Here is a 17,531-nt window from a genome sequence, read left to right on the forward strand (position 1 = left end):
CCGGAATCGAATTATTTTTATAAAAAAAAAAAAAAACCCTCAAATGTCCGCAAAAAAAAAACACAGAATTAGCCCAACCATTATCTCTCCGTCTGATAAAAGTAAAAGTCATGGATTAAACGATTGGGCAATAAATTGTTTATTCCGCTATTAATTTACAATTCCACTCCCCTTATCACGATATCGAAATCAATAATTCAATCATTCAAGACATTCTTTTTTGTCATTATCAATATGCTTTTCTCTCTACGCCGACAAAATAATCAAGAAAAAGCAACAATGTGTCATTTTTTTGTATCTATTGCAAATATATATAGCTATAGACATATATACTCGTAGTGTCGTCTTACAGAAAAATTGTTTTTTTTTTTTCGATGATATTGAAATACGAAAAAAGAAGAAGAAGAAGAAGAAGGAAATGGAAAGAAGAAGAAAAGAATTCTTTAATCGTGAGACACATATATTGAAAAAATATGTAAGAATAGAAGCAACACAATCTCGTCTTTCTTACCTGTGCATTGTGCAATGTTTTTATAACCAATACAGCCATATAAAATATTCAACAGCGTATCCGAATTGGTGCGCGTGTCTTGGTCCGCTCATGAACTCTCATGGCATTATAGAGTACAGTGAATACTTTCATAATTCTAAGCTTTGAATGAAAAAAAAAGCTGAATTTTCATATTTCGATAGCTCCGGGAAGCAACAATTTTTATGTGTAAATACACGAAAGTCTGCATGTATATGTAGTACATACATATACACACATATTATTAGAGACTAAAAAACTTCCACCAAAAAAAAAAGAACGTTTCACATTTCTCGCTGAGTCTGCGTACATTCAAGCTTTCTGGTGCTGGATGCCAAAATATACAGCACACAAAAAAAAAGAGAATTATATTCGTGTGACTGAAAAATTTCTTTACATTTACTTGAGTGAGGAGTTCTTGCAAGTTAATTCTTTCGCCCTTCATTGATATTTATAATAATAAAAATTTAAATAAAGTATATAGGAACGAAAATCCTTATCGCAAGTCCATAAACTAATTTTGTGTACAATTGTGTGAATCTTATCCACTTACTTATAGTGTAATGTGCATTAACTTGTTGGAACTAAAAGAGAAAAAAGAAAATTGAAATTCTTAAATATTTAATACGTGGCTTTATATCCAAAAAATCAGATTACACAGACGCTAATTGAGTGTCCGTACTGTCTAGAATCACAAACATACAGCAAGTGACGACTATATTGACTAAAAAAATAGACTTTAACATCGCCATATTGATTTCTTAACCACTTGTTAGAACATAATTAAAAAAAAAAGTATATATACATATAGAAAAGCAACAAGCGATTGGAAAGGGAAGGAGGGAAAATAACTTTTTTTTTGTGTGAGAGGAACCAAGGAAGAGAAGTAAAAGAGAGAAAATCTTCTCAATTTTATAGCAAAAAAAAAAAAATGATAAAAAAATAAAGAAAAGATTTCTTTTGTATTCATATTTTATTTTGGAAATAACCTAATGTGATTAAAGACGTGTTACAAGGAGTATAACAACAACAATATTTAGTTCTGTGTGAAATTGTGCATTTTGTGTCTCTCTCACCAATACCCACCCCCGTGAATTTACAACCCGGTCAATGCAAAAAAAAAAAAATAGATAAAAAATTCAATTTTTCATGAATAATTAATAAAGTGAGGAACAAGTATAAAGGAACGAAGAAAAATTCAAGAGGAGACAGAATAAAAATACATAAAACATATTGATTTTTATCCATATACACATATATTGTGCGAAAGAAGAAGGAGACAAAAAAAAAGATTGTGTGCTTCATTGCAATATCCATCGAGTACTTATAATACAATTTTTTATATCTATATATATATTCAAGTGCTCACCAATAAATAAACAATAGTAAAGTGTCGACGTTAAGACATAAGTAAAAGCAACAAGCACAAAATCCCGGCAAGAAGACAGGCTAATCATGTTTGGGTAAGTTTGTTCAATTTTCAGTGTTGACATATTCGATGAAAAAATATGATATTGTTATTACTACTCAACAATTGCTACTGGGGAATGATTTTGCCGATGATGGTATGGGATGGGGTAGGTACAGCACCTTGTTCACACTTTGTCATACTAGGTTTACCACAATGTCGTACTAGTAGTGCGTCAATACCGTACAATACCCGGCACATATTGGCACCAATACTAATATGTCATGCCAGTCTTACCAGGTGCACCACTATACCAACTGTACTATACTGCTTTCTCATATCAGGTGAACCACTACAAGATACTAGTAGTGCACTTATATCGTTTCATGCCAAGTGTTCCTGCACCAAATTACCATACCGAGTGTACCACTATGCCGTATTAGTACTGAATTAATATTGCACAGTACCATATCCAGTACACCTATATAACTTTGATCATGCCAGGTTTACGACTAAACAGTACCAGTATACCAGTGTACCTATTCGAATTTGCCATACCAGATGTATCTATACCATTTTGTCGTACCATGTGTACCACTTACCGTACCAGTCTTGACTATAGCATGTCATAACAAGTGTGCCACTATAACATGAGTACCTATACCAATTAGGCATACCAGGTATGCCACTTAACCATACCAGAGGTGCACCTTTACCACATTCCCAAACCTGGTTTATCATTATGCCATATCAGAGACATTCCAAAACCGTATCGAACAAGATTTACTTATACCACTTTACCATATTTGGTGTGCCTATACCCATTTTGACATACTAGATGCACCGCTATACCATATCAGTGGTGTGCCTACACCATACTGTTCAAAGTGTGCCTATATCAGGTGTACCGAACCACAGCAGGTGTACCTATTACATACTAAGTGCCCAAGCCAAATGTTTATGCCACTATACTCTACTAGTGGTGAATTTACATATTCTAGTGGTGAGTTATCTGTGTGCCGCGGCACACTAGGTTTTTGGAAATGCCATGAACCGTATGGAATGAGCGGTTTCACTCAAAGCTATCCACCATAATGTGCCCTAAATAACCAAAGTATACCCTAAATACCACTGACCTACGCTATACCATACCACCATCGAAGAAATCTACCCCAGAGCTCGCTGATATGTCGGTACCTTGTCTTCAATGCGTACATATTGTACGAAAAGGAACAAAAAAAAAATTTTTCTTCTAATAAAAATAAAATGAGCATAAATTTTTAATACATTAATTATACAGTAAACAAAGCAACAAAAGCGATAGAAAAACTACACATAAGCAGCAACAGCAGCAAAAAAACAATATATAGAGGAAAATTTTTTCCCTTCACTCACACACATACTACTGTGACTTACTCTATGGATCCATGTACTGAAATATATATATTTTTCCAGTCAGTTTTCCAATGATTTTCACAGTCGCTTTTACTTTTCCCTGCACATTATGAGAACAGAATATAAAAATGGTAAGGATAGGAATGCTTCACCAAAAGTAAATGAAGGGGGAATAGGATATAGACGAAATATACATTACGTATGTGTGGGGAGTAAAAACGATAAATTTTTAATAATATTTTTATATCATTATAACATGTTTCTTTTTTGGGATTGTTGCTTAATATTTTCTGCGTGATAGAAGCACAACGACTATGAAAAATCGGACTCTATGTCTTGACGGTGTGACTAAGTTATACCATTTATACACCTTTGACTGTAGATGTTTAATTATTCATCCTTGAATGTTCCTTGAACTCGACTTCTTATACTTGCTTACTGTTGCTTCTTTGTTACTACAAAAAGATGATGAGATTCTTAATTTTTATACTTGAATGGTGTAGAATGGAAGGTATACGCAAATATACATCTACATACGTATATACAGTATGTAATTTCATTCATTTTCATTCGAGAGAATTCTACTTTGGAGATAAAAAAAATGACAATTGCCTTGTGAGTAAATAATTCACATGAATGAATTGCAGTTGACTTAATAATATTAATTTTATATGGAAAAACCGACCGCTTTTGATTCTACTATGTTGTTGATATGGAGCTGGTTTACTTTACTGTTTACTGGATGATGGCTTGGTATCTATGAATATATAGAGCTAGTAAAAGCTTCACAGTTGATGTTAGGGGTCGTTCACTTATTACGTTCGCTTTTTATAGAAGGATGGGGGCTGGGAGAGGGGGTGAGTCCATGATATCGTGACAGCTTATAATAAGCAGCAGAGCTCAAAGTTGACTTGAGTTGAGTAGACTTTGGTTGAATTTTATCATACAAAATCAGAGTCGGAGCTTGAATTTCATTTTCAATCGAACTTGTTCCGCCTGAATGGCACACGAAACAAAAAAGCCGTAATAATTGTGTCCACAAGCCGGCGTGACCCTTGCTCCAAATCAAATTGGGCATTATCCAACACAAGCTTGAGTCACAATAGTCAGGCACTATTTTACGTTTTTTTCACATCATGTGCATTTCGGGTTATGTGCTTGTGTGTACCACTATCATCACCATGACTTATGTGTATGACACTACACCCCGGAAGGCACATGACGTACAAATGACTAGAAATTTGGCACCTTTTCTGATAGATTCTGGCGCAAAGCTAGATTTGACAAAATCTGTTATCAGATCAGAGGCATTTTCGAATATTCGTCAATGTGCTTTCCTGGTACTATAGTGTATGGCACTACCAGGTTGACAGTAGAGCAAAATGTTGTCTTGTATTTTGGGGAATCAGACTCTGTTCCAAAATATTTCACTGGCAGTACAGATCAACTGTGATCCATGGAATTTCGTTGTTGACGTCTGAAGCTGACTCTATCGGTAGACGTCTTCTGCCTTTTACCATTTGTCGACTGAAGCTGGCTCTGTTGTTCACTTCTTTCTGTATATTTTCATTCAGGTTAACTCAGATCAGTGTTCTCCAAACTGTGTGCTGCGAAAAACTAGTGTAATCCCAACATTTTTTGGAAATGCCATGAACCGGATATCACATGCAATTTCAGTCATAGCTTACCACCAAGGTGTGTCATAGCACAAAAAAGTTTGGACATCACTTACTTAGATAAGAGATACACATTTATAGATATCTTAACCGGTCAATAATATCCACATTTTAAGCATCAGACAGGCTAAGAGACATATCCTATCCAACCACATTATCGTGACAAAACCAACTTAATTTACACGTGACAGGTAGGAAATTCTATAAATTTTTCTTTAAAACATGCAATGCTTGTCACTATACAGACAATACTAGATAATTTTTCGACACTTACTTTAATAGTTAACTGAAGCTTAAAATATGTATGAACTTGCAATTAGAGCCAACAGACAGAAAGAATTTTGTGGCGCCATGAAAGCATGCTTCTTTTTTTGGATATACAGCTTTAAAAAAATTCTCAAAAATCATTCATAATTGCACAGGTTGCTTGATTATGTACAAAATTCCCCTTTTTTGGGGAAAATTGGAAGTGCTGAAAATTGGAATTTTAATTAAGTTTTTGCAAATTTTTTTAGAAGTCATGTGATGACTGTCCAGTCATGACTTCCTATAAACCTACAGCGAATCTCAATAATTCTCAAGTCATGTGCTTCATTCCTATTAATCCATACAATTTAAGCAATATGACATTGAAAAGTACGTACTGTGATCTCACAGTTCAACTGAAGATTCAGCTGGAATTTAGCAACAAAAAAAAAAATAAGAATGTGGCTATTATATAAGCCTGTACACTATCAAAAATCATGTATAATTATTTAATATGAGTACGAGGAACCGCTTATAGTCGTGTATGTGCAAAAAAATCTCTTCTTTCCATGCTTAACATTGAAAAAAAAAGTTCTTAATGTTGTATTTGTTGAAGTGGCCAGTTCAGTTCTGCTTCTTGAACAGGTGATTGAATGGAATATAAAAAGATGAAAAAAATATAAAATAATGTATAAGAATGATGTGGACGTACATATGAAGACGGCGAAGAGTTGAATATATTTTTTAGCGGATTTTTTGAGGAAAATGAGGCTCTCAACTTCACTTTTGTTGACTGGCTGACCTTATGGTTGGTTGGTTTGCTAGCTGACAAGCTGGCTGGTTTGCTGGCTGACTAGCTAGCTGGGAAGATGACTGGCAGGCCATGTGACTGGTTGAGGTACGAGATCTCAGCAACCAGACATCGTCGAGAGCTCTGATCAGAAGCATTAGCAGCGTCTTATTGAGTTACTGGCTTATTATTTGGTGTGGTTGCTTTAAACAATCTCGAAATGCTTTAATTAATGATTTTTCTCCAAAACTTTCAATTTATTCAAAAAAATTACAAAAGTCCTCGTGTTATTGATCGAGGGACTTAAGCGCATTTTTGTCCCAGCGATCAGTAATTGATTAATAAGTCACTTCCAGACCTCAAAAACAAGATCCAGTAGGATTCTGGTCACTTCCTTTCGCACGAAATGAGATCCAGTAGGATCCAGTTTACTTCCTGGCCCACAAAACAAGATCTGGTAGGATCTAGGTCACTTCCAGAACTAAAACACAATATCCGGTAAGATCCAGGTCACTTCCAGAACTAAAACACAAGATCCAGTAAGATCCAGGTCACTTCCAGACCTAAAAACATAGATCCAGTAAGATCCAGGTCACTTCCAAACCTAAAAAACAAGATCCAGTAGGATCCAGATCACTTCCAGATCAAAAAAACAAGATCCAGTAGGATCCAAGTCACTTCCAGACCTAAAAACCAAGATCCAGTAAGATCCAGTTCACTTCCAGACCTAAAACACAAGATCCAGTAAGATCCAGGTCACTTCCAGACCTAAAAACCAAGATCCAGTAAGATTCAGGTCACTTCCAAACCTAAAAACCAAGATCCAGTAAGATCCAAGTAACTTTCAGATCTTAAAACAAGATCCATATAAAACTTCCACAAATTTAAGAACTTAATCATTTAACGGATTTTCATAATTCAAAACTCATAACGGTCAAAAAAAAATTCAAACATTGTTCAGTAAACGCTGAAAAAACATCGACAAACATTGAAAAACACTGTAAAACAATGAAAAAACGTGTTGTTGTTTTTGTTGTTGTTGTATTTGAAAATGAAAAACTGTTAATTATAGTATTTATGCGTTGATTTGAAACTTCTAAATGACCGATAACCCAATAACTTGATAGAACGAAGCTATTAAAACAAACCAGAGCTCTCTACAATGTCTAGTTTTTGAGATCTCGCGTTCCAGCCGACCGAACAGACGAACGAACGAACGAACGAACGAACGAACAAAGTGTCTTATTAAGCTACCTTTTTGAAAAAAATTTCAAAAATGCGCTAAAAATTTCAAAAATTTCCCCTCATCAAACTTTTGAATTTTTAGTAACCGTTAAGTTTATAAAAACAACTGACCGTTACTTTTCAAAATAAATTTTGATCGTTTTTTTCATACAATTTTTAGATTAATTTCAAAAAATTTTGAACAATAAATTTGAATTTTTGAAAGTCGTTAGGAGTTTAAAATTCTAATAACCGTTAAATGTTAAAACCTACGAAATTCATATGATAGTATTGCGGGTTTAGAATGGCATTTTAGACGGAGATAGTAGTTGTTTATAGGGCTCGGCCATGAACCTCTAGCATGCATTTCCTGCAATTCAGAAGTGCATTTTTCGCTTTAAGGCATGTAGTTTTGAACGAACCCTAATTAGTTTCCTACCAAATGCTGATCACTGTCCATAAATGCGCTCAAGTCCCTCAATTAATAACTCGAAAATTTTCAACATTTTTTTTGTTCCTCTTCTTCTTTTATATTTCTCTTTATTTCCTTCTATCCACATCTATTCGTGTTCTTAACTTAACCCGCAACTCGTTTTTATTCTGCGTATGTATACACAATTCTGCCGTGCCTGTGCGCTTCCATGAACAACAGAATATAAAAAAAAAATATTCTGTAATTCTTACATTCTTTTTCATTCTACTATTTTTCGTATAATATTCTTGATTCCTCTTCTTACTTAATTCTTCTTAATTGGAATTTTTTTCCATTACTTCTTCACATCATTTTACGTACGTTATATGAGTTTTATGTATTAAAATCTGCTCTTGAAGCAAGTTTTATAGTTTTTTGATACACGATGTTTAAGAAGGAAGATATGTAGATAGATTGTTAAAATTCGTTTCTTGTTCATTATTATTTTGATACGGAAGAGCTATGAAATCATACTTAACAATTATTTTCAAGCATTTTTGACTTCGTCTCATTCTTATTCTTACATATTTTTTTTTTATTTCCACGATGAATTATTTTATTTGTATACAAAAATAGAAAAAAAATAATTGCTATTATGACTGAACAACCTGCTACCAACCTGTCACTATGCTTTATTTCTGTTTGATTTTTGAACTTTTTTTTTTCTTCAATAAAATTTTGAAAATGTTTGATTGTCTCGGTAGATTTAGAGGTTATTTGATTATTACGTAAGGCAAGAAATTGACTTTTTGACCTAGCCCCTCCCCTTCCCTCTCGTCCTCTTTAACAAAATAGCTATTTATGAGAATTCAGTTTGATTGACATACTAAATTTCTAGAGCCACGCTCCAATGTGAAGCCTAGGATGGTTTACCGCCTTAGGTTATTACAAAAGGCTTACCATCTAGTAGAGTCAGGTAGCTAGTCTTATCAAAAAATTTATATAAATTGCCCGTTTTCGTTTCTAATTGACATTCTTATAGAAAGTCCTGCACCATGTGGGCTTATGGAGCTTTGGGGCGTCTTTTTCCTTATTGATCCCATCCTAGGACGGAGCCATCCGAGTGCGGTTAAACAAACGTGTGTCTCTGTTCTCGTAAAGTGAGCACCCTCAATTTCTGCTGTATTACACTTCCGAAGTGTGTGACCTATACCGCTAACCGTTAACAGCATAACAGCGGTTTTGAGTTTTTTCATAACATCATAATAGCGGTTATAAAAAAATGCGGCAATCAGAAACACTGGTGTTACACAATCTCAACCCAACCTCCCTACCCCGTTACGTAATAAGTGTACGGTCCAAAGAACGTTCAGAAATTGCGTATTACTCTTAGGAAGAGATGAGGAGGTGAGGCTGGGTTGAGATTCTGTTATGCTCGAACCAATGAAAACTGTGCTCCATATAGATTGTATCATAGAAGGAGGGGAGGGTCGATGTTTTGGGTTACGTAATAAGTGAATATCCCCATATCGATGATCAAAATTCTGCCAAAATTCTGATTACTCCCCAAATTTATTCGCAATTTAAAGCAATTAGACTCTACAATAACTCCAATAAAACCACAAAATTACTTCACTTTTAACTACATTTAAGGAAACAATTAAACAAATATTGAATGTTAGCAACAAGCTTCAACACTTTAACTACACATGAGTTATGTATTCACTTTTATTGTTATGAACATGTTAAATTGTATTAGATGAATAGTCACAATTTAATTCATACAAGGGGTTATTGAAACTCTAAAGTTCAATGATATAACTTAACCTTGAAAATTCAAGAACTAATCCATCGTTTTTGATCTTGTGGCATTCATTAACATATGGAATAATAAAATTAACGAATCAATCAAAAATACGTGGAGATTTAAGTTGAGTTGAATAATATGACAGTATAGAAGGATTGGTAGTGCGTTTAATTTGAATGTTGGGAAATAGTTTTGAGTGGTTTTTGGGATGGTTTTGTGAGAAGTTTCACAATTTTTATTGAGATTTATGAATAGTTTATGCCAGTTTATGCAATTTTGACAAGTTTTCTGTGAAAAATGATCGATTTTTTGCAATAAATTTTCTATCCCGAGCAGCACAAACCGGTTACTTACTTATTTACGTTTACTTATGGAACCATGCTCCGACTTGGAGCCTAATTTGCTACAAAATGCTTTCCGTCTGACTCTGTTGCTGGCTGTATCACAAAGCTTGTACAAATTCTCATTTCAAAACTTCTAACTGGCATTCCTTCATTACCGTCCTACGCCATGTTGTTCTTGGAGCACCTGGACGCCTTACCTTGTGGATTCCAACTAAGGAAAGTATAGCAAGCTTGTGTCTCACCCCCAGCTACAACACTATCCCGATCCACGCCGGCGTGAATCCGGCATCAAGCCAGAACCACCAGAACTAGCATGGTATCGAATTTCGGATCGATTAACCGACTTGTGCTGTTTGACCCGAGAAGCACAAAAGCTTTCACTATGGAGTTTTTGAGGCTCCTCTAAGTAACTTTATTGACATCAATTTAAATCCGACTAAATTTGGTAGTCATATCCATGCTTCATGAAGCTGGTTCTCATTAATTGTTAATGATAAGCTTAAGTGCAGCCTTAAAATCCCCATGATTGAGTCTTCTTCATTTGCGTCACTGGGTGGACATTATTCTTGTTATTCTACCGAACAACGCATCTTATTGGCTAAAATACGTCACTGTATCAATAGAAATACTCAAAATTGCCTTAGTGACACCGCGAAGGTTGATTTAGACCCATTTTTACAGCGGAAAATGCAGTTTGTCGGATTGTATCCTCAAGTCTCTGCATTCCTCCACTACAATCAATAACCTTTAATTTGATAAATTCCTTAAACTTTCCTTCCTTTATAATTTATGCTAACAAATTCACAAAACAGATTAACCAACCCCACGATAAGCCTAAGAATTTTCATATTTTGCTTACTGATTTTAAAAGAAATTGCCGAAAGCATAAGTCGTGTTTCTCAAAACAGACAAGAGTATACCATCATTATTATTACAGCATGTACAATATATGTATTTGTATCGATGTTAAAAAGACATTTTAGACATCAAAAAAAAAATTTTTCCTTTTCGTTAACAAACTTAATTAAATTGTGAATCTTCAAGGCATCTCAAAAGAATAAAGTCGGTTCACAAACAGACAATATGTTTGAATGACACTGAATTATGATGTGAATGTCACTAATCAAGGGAAAATGTTGGGGAAGCATGAGAAAAAATTGGATTTTGTATGGAAAAGTTGAGGAAAAACTTCCAGGTGGAACAGGGTCTGATCCATACGTTTATACGTCTTGTTACAAAGTTGATGCTTAATGGGAAGTTCTGCACATGTCAAGTTATAACTTATATTGTATGAAAAAGTTGAATCATAACTTCCAGGTGGAACAGGGTCTGATCCATACGTTAATACGTCTAGGTACAAAGTTGATGCTTATTGGGAAGTTCTGCACATGTCAAGTTATAACTTATTTTGTATGGAAAAGTTAAGTCAAAACTTCCAGGTGGAACAGGGTCTGATCCATACGTTTATACGTCTAGTTACAAAGTTGATGCTTAATGGGAAGTTCTGCACATGTCAAGTTATATCTGCTCTTGGCAATCTTTCAATTTTCGCGGCACATCGTTGGTAATCCTTGTACATTTACTTTTAGTGGCACTCTAGTGTGGCACAGCATACAGCTTGCCCACCAATCAGTTATACGCTCGACGAATCAAAGCCTATCCAACTCGGGCTTCATATAAACCTTTCATCAAATCCGTGACTTTTTAATTTTTGTCAGCTAATTAATTTTACACTAACTTGTTACACAATTCAATGACAACAAAGTTAAATGAGATGTGCCACAAAAGAAAGTGCCTCAAATCACTTGCATGCATGATGAATTTCATTCTATTTATATCAACTAGAATACATCATGATGCAACGTACTGTAGACGTTAATGAAGGATATTTGACCATAGAATCATTACAATAATGAATGAGATATAAAAGTTGGTTGACGTACTTCTCTTCATCATCATCAGACTCTCTTTTTTTTTGTGTGTCTCGAACAGCATGCATGATGATAGGTAAATTTATCTTGCATACCGGATGGGCCACACTTTCAGCATCTGCATTGTATGCCGTATACGAAAAAAATATGGTACTACCTGCCTCCTACATTTTTTTTTATCTGCTGCTGAGCAATTTCTAGATATATGTACAGATGGTGAATGTTATGATTGCATTTTTTTGGGACACTTTTTGTCTGCAATCAAAATTTGAATTAAAAAGTCTTGGCAGGGTTGTTTTTAGGGTTCGGACGGGATTATAGGTTTGTAATTATCTGCTGAAGCTTATAGCTTGACTAAGAGTGCAGGCATGCAGTTTTGGACGTAGCCAAGGCCTTTCATATTCTGAAGGATTGTTATCATGTCCAAACAGCATTTAGGACCGTATTAACGGTAAGACGTGAAGCTGCCATGCCGGCTGATAAAATAATATAGTTTGACGCACTGTGCTGCTCAGGATGTTAGTCAGCATTCAAAAATATCGGTTAATTGATCACAAATCAGGCCTCAGGTCGTCGTGACTGTACATTGATGTACGATTCGATATGAATCCGATACCAAACCACGTCGACCTAATGCCAGATTTCAGATCTACAATATTAATCTACCTGTTCTATTCGGGCTACACCATGATTCATCAATTCATCCCTAGTTCCAATTTTCCTTGACTTCACTCTTAATGAATAAATCATTCAACAAGTAGAAATCCTCATATAATTCATTCTCATTTGTTTGTTATTTTTTGGGTCAAATACTTTTTTGCTTTGAAATTACGTACAAAATCTTTCTCACAAATCTACATGAGATCAAGTGATTAAGTGGACGAACACACATGATAAGAAGAAAATGAATAATAGAATCAGATATTTCGTGACTTTTATATTCAAACAATAGATATATCTCATCATTTTTAGTCATCCCTTAGTTCCAGGGGTGGGGAACCTTTATCCAGATTCTCAAAAAAAGTTGCTCAGAATTTGAAAGTTTAGCTCCTTTTTGAGGCACAGATGCAATTTTGCACTGCAAACAGATGTTTCACAGCACACAGGTTGTCCACCACTGCCTTTAGTCAATGACATGATGCAAATAGTTAAGCATGAAAATGTGAACATCATTATTGTAATGTTACTTTTTTTTGTCATATTTCCGTACCTGACATGTGCTTGGCATCATTATATATCTCATATTCATAGCTCAAAAATGAAAATCTTTCGCATAATGAAATATCTATTTTTCATTTCATTTAAAGAACAGTGCTGATGCAGTCTAAATCAGGGGTGGGTAACCTGTGTGTCGCGGTACACTAATGTGCTGCCAATTTGTTTGGTATTTCCACGAGAACTGCATGCCTGGGGCTTCGTTTGGGGCTTCGGTCATGGCTAACCAACAAGATGTGCCGTGGCACAAAGGTTGCCTGCCACTGCTCTAAATAGCTTGTTAATTAGCAGATTTTATAACCAAAAAGCACTAGACTCACCAAATATGACTCAATCTTAAGTCATAAGTGTGAATTCCTGAGAAAATTTGCATGTGAGCCTTCATGTCTATAAGCAAATTTATTAAACTCAGACCCACAAAAATGACTTCTTTTGGCATTTCATTCGTATTCAAAAAGTACTTAAGATTCAAGATCATAAAAATCCAATTTTACTGTCCTGAATTTGCATTGCCTGTAAATATATTTTTTTGGGCAGCAATTTGATATGCGATGAAATGTGTTTCACACAATTTGCGATGTGCGACTTGTAAATGATTTCAATTTATATCACATGTAAATAAAAATATTATTCTATAAATAATATTATAGTGTGTTATAGCTGACAAAAGACGTGAATGAACAAACAACAAAAAAAAAAAATGCTAAAAGAAAGAAATATTATTATTTTTTACAGAGATTTAACATGCAATGTCTTTGTAATTGTTTTTTGGTTTACGTCTCATACATACACAACGATGTATGTCTCTAAAATATTACAAAAAGTACTCATGCTTATTGAGTCATTTATGCGCATTTTAGTCATTGTTTTGTCAGTAATTTATTAATCCAGATCCAGAAGGATCCAGGTCATATCATTCCCTACAAAACAAGATACAGTAAGGTCTAAGTCACTTTCCCATTCTAAAACAAGATCCAGTAGGATCCAGGCCACTTCCCCAATCTACAAAACAAGATTCAGCATTGTCCAAGCCACTTGCTCTACCAAAATCCAAGATCCACTAAGCTTTAAGTCACTTACTTGCTCTAAAACAAGATCCAGTAGATCCAGATCACTTTTCCGACCTAAAAACCAAGATCCAGTAAGCTCTAAGTCACTTACAGACCCTAAAAAACAAGATCCAGTAAATCTCAAATCATCATACGATAAATTTATGAATTTCATCATTTAACGGATTTTTACAATTCAACCGATAACGACAAATTCAAACTTTGTTCATAAAACACTGAAAAAACATTGAAAATCACTACAAAACACTGTAAAACATTGAAAAAACGTGTTTCTGTTTAGCAAAATGAAAAATTGTTAATTATAGTATTTAGGCATTGATTTGAAGCTTTTAAATGCCCAGCATTGCAATAATATGAAGAACTGAGCTATTAAAACAAACTAGAACTCGCTACGATACCTGGTAAACGAGTTTTTGACATCAACCAACCGACCGACCAGACAGAATGATTTATTAAGCTGCTGTTCTGTCAATAATCAGCTCAAAAGTTGTTTTATATTGAAATAGTGTGATACCTCCAATTTAATTTCACCATCATAACTCTTCAATCTAAATGAGCTTCTTATTAAGCTTCATTTAATTATTTATGCCTCGATGAATTATAGAATACTGCTCTAATTAAATCTCGGATGAGCAAAAAAGTAATTCGCATATGATATGTCTTTTAAATTTTCATTTACATTTCATCTTACTGTCTGTGTAATTAAATGCAATTTTTCACATACGCTACGTATAATCCATTTAAGAAACAGCGAAATGACTTTGTGTGTGCGGTCCTGTCTTTTATTTTTAAGCTTCTTTGATGAGTTTTGTGATGGTGACAGAGAGGGCAAGGAACATTGACCTGACAATATTGCATTTTTTTTTTAAGATCTGTTGATAAATATTTCATGGTTGGGACATTAAATGTTTAATTAATTAACCCAGTTTGTGGGGTTTTAATGAAATTCATTGAAGATTTTAAGAAAATTTGGATTTTTTGCAATTTGAAACTTTATGGAACAGATCATCAAATTGTCGTTATGCTCGGAAAGTACGGGGCGTAGAAATGACCGAAAATGCGGATCCAGACTAGCATGGCTTTGGCTTTGGGCTGAACTCGATGAATTTTGGCCTAAGATCAGAGTCAAGTCGGTCTGAAGCCGGATAGCGCATGATGTAGAAATGATTTAAAATGGTTTGAGATTAACGTGACTTTGGCCTTAGACTGGACTTGATGGATTCCGACTCAAGATCAGAGCCAAGTCGATCTAAAACCGGTTAACACATGATCTAGAATTAACCTAAAACCCAGCCCCTGAACTGTATGACTTTGATCTACACTGGATTCAATGGATTCCAGCATAAGAACAGAGTCAAATCGATCTGATAACGGAAAGCACATGGTGTACAAATGACCAAAAATCCGGCTCTAGACCAGTTTGACTTTAGACTTTGACTAGATTTGATGAAATCCGGCGTAAGATGAGAGTTAAGTAAGCCTGGGGTCTGATATTTGACCCTTGCGACTAATACTGAAGCCTGGCGTTTGATGCTGGAGCCAGGCTGACTTGATTTTGATCTTAGGCCGTATTTCATCTAATCAGTCTTAAGACCATGGCCATCTTTGCATGGATTCGCATTTTCGATCAATTCTATGCCATGTGCTTTCCACAATGGCCCCTTCAGCATGTTGTTGCCTTCCGCTAATAGTTAATCTCAATATCCATTTGAAGGAACAGCACATAACTCAATCTTAATCAAGTTTATGTCTCTAAAACAGCATTAAAAATCATAACTTCCATAAATTATCAATAAAACTAATGTATCAATTAAAAAATCGATAAAAAGAAGAGTTACAAGCCACTACAAAACTTTATAGTGCTCATTACTCATGCACACTTTCTCAACTACCGACACATTACATTGAATAAAATTAAATTTAAATCTTAATTGCTGCCGCATGATGAGTTTTATGCCAAATAAATCATTTTGAAAAGGAGAAAATGAGGGAAAAATTATAAAAGAAAAGATGAAAATCTTTTTGGGAAAATTGTTGAAGAAAATGAGAGGAAAAACATATAAAATTAAATTGAAATGCACACACGATGATGATCACATCTTACAAAATTAAACGTTTTAATTTAAAATATTATTTGACACATCATAAAATCACTTTTCACATTCCACATATATATGAATATATCATGCTTCTTTATTTCCACCTTTTTCTTTTCTTTCTCAGCGAAGAAAATGATTTGTCTTATGTTGTTAACATGATAGTTTTACGGATTTAAATCTGAACTCAAGACTCTTCTTTTTTATATATATTTTTGAGAGCACATGCATAATTGCCAGGGTTCACCTACTAAGAATATATATGTCTTTCTTTTATAAAAATGATATATAGCACAGAAAGACATGTGTTGTCATATTCATAATGCATATTTTGTGATGAATGAAGGGAAAACATGAACATTTTCCGTTCACACAAAATTATTCTTTATTTAAATGACAATTTATTTAGTTGGGGGCATCTAAAAGTAAAGTTGGAGGTTATGTTGCTCGGAACCTTACTTACTTCCTTACTTCACTGTCCGTACAGATCATGTGTGATCCATGGGTTCTCTCAGTCGGCGCCTGAAGCTGGCTCTATTGCTGGCTACCGCTTGCCAATTACCAATTCCAATTGTGATACTATCTCTATCGACAGCTTCTTCCCAAGAGTTCCTTGGATCTCTTGTTGTTCGGAACTAGAGTTTCTAGAATTCCCTTCCCGTGAAATATCGGGAATCGGGATTTACGGGATTTCTCAGGAAAATTCCCATTCTTGGAAACCCTATTCGGAACCTTAGTATTTCTAAGGTTCAAGAAAGCTCCACAACATATCCCAAATGGGACTTGAGCCCGCGATTGCTTAACTAAATAACAAGAGATGCTCTTACCAACTAAGTTATTGACGATTCCCAGAAAGTGTGGCACAATGCTCACTTAAACGTTTTTGCACAGCTCTTATCGTTGTGTTAGACAAAAATCCAAATCTAAATGCGGTTTAAACAATAGAAATTCCGAGAATTCCATTGTTCATTTTGAAAACAAAAATCGCTTACCTTAACATAATTTCTAGACGGCTACTAAAGCATCTAAATTCTTTCCATAAATGACCTTCCACCAAATTGAATTTACGGCTCTCATTTCTATTCTTATTCTTGAATGATGGACCCAAATTCCGTTTAAACAACCTTAGTTCGCGTCCTTCAACAGCAACACTTAAGTATCTACTTACTTACTTTGCAGTCTATACAGATCAATTGGCCACTTTGCTTTTCTCGGATGTTGCTTGAAACTGGCCTTATCACTACATCTTCCTTCCATGAATTATATGGCAGTCCTTGTAAATCTTTCATCATCTACAAAGACAAACTTGAATATCTAATCCAACGGAGCTTCTACAAGTCTTCTTAAAGCATTCCTAGCTCATCCAGCCCTGTTTACTTTAATTTGTA

The 17,531-nt window shown here is 34.7% G+C and overlaps 1 protein-coding gene across 2 annotated transcripts in view; it reads left to right on the top strand.

Moving 5' to 3' along the window:
- Window positions 1–835: 835 nt before the first annotated feature.
- The window catches only part of heph (polypyrimidine tract-binding protein 1 heph), a 128,530-nt gene continuing 111,834 nt past the window's right edge, over window positions 836–17,531 (top strand). For both annotated transcript variants that reach the window (XM_070648130.1, XM_070648133.1), the window contains exon 1: window positions 836–1,992. The gene's annotated coding sequence lies outside the window, so the exon portion shown is untranslated. The remainder of the gene's footprint in view (window positions 1,993–17,531) is intronic.

The sequence above is a fragment of the Chironomus tepperi genome, unplaced genomic scaffold (assembly GCF_022539635.2).
Source record: "Chironomus tepperi strain 1889 unplaced genomic scaffold, CSIRO-AGI_Ctep_v1 contig_388, whole genome shotgun sequence".
Classification (NCBI taxonomy): Eukaryota; Metazoa; Arthropoda; class Insecta; order Diptera; family Chironomidae; genus Chironomus; species Chironomus tepperi.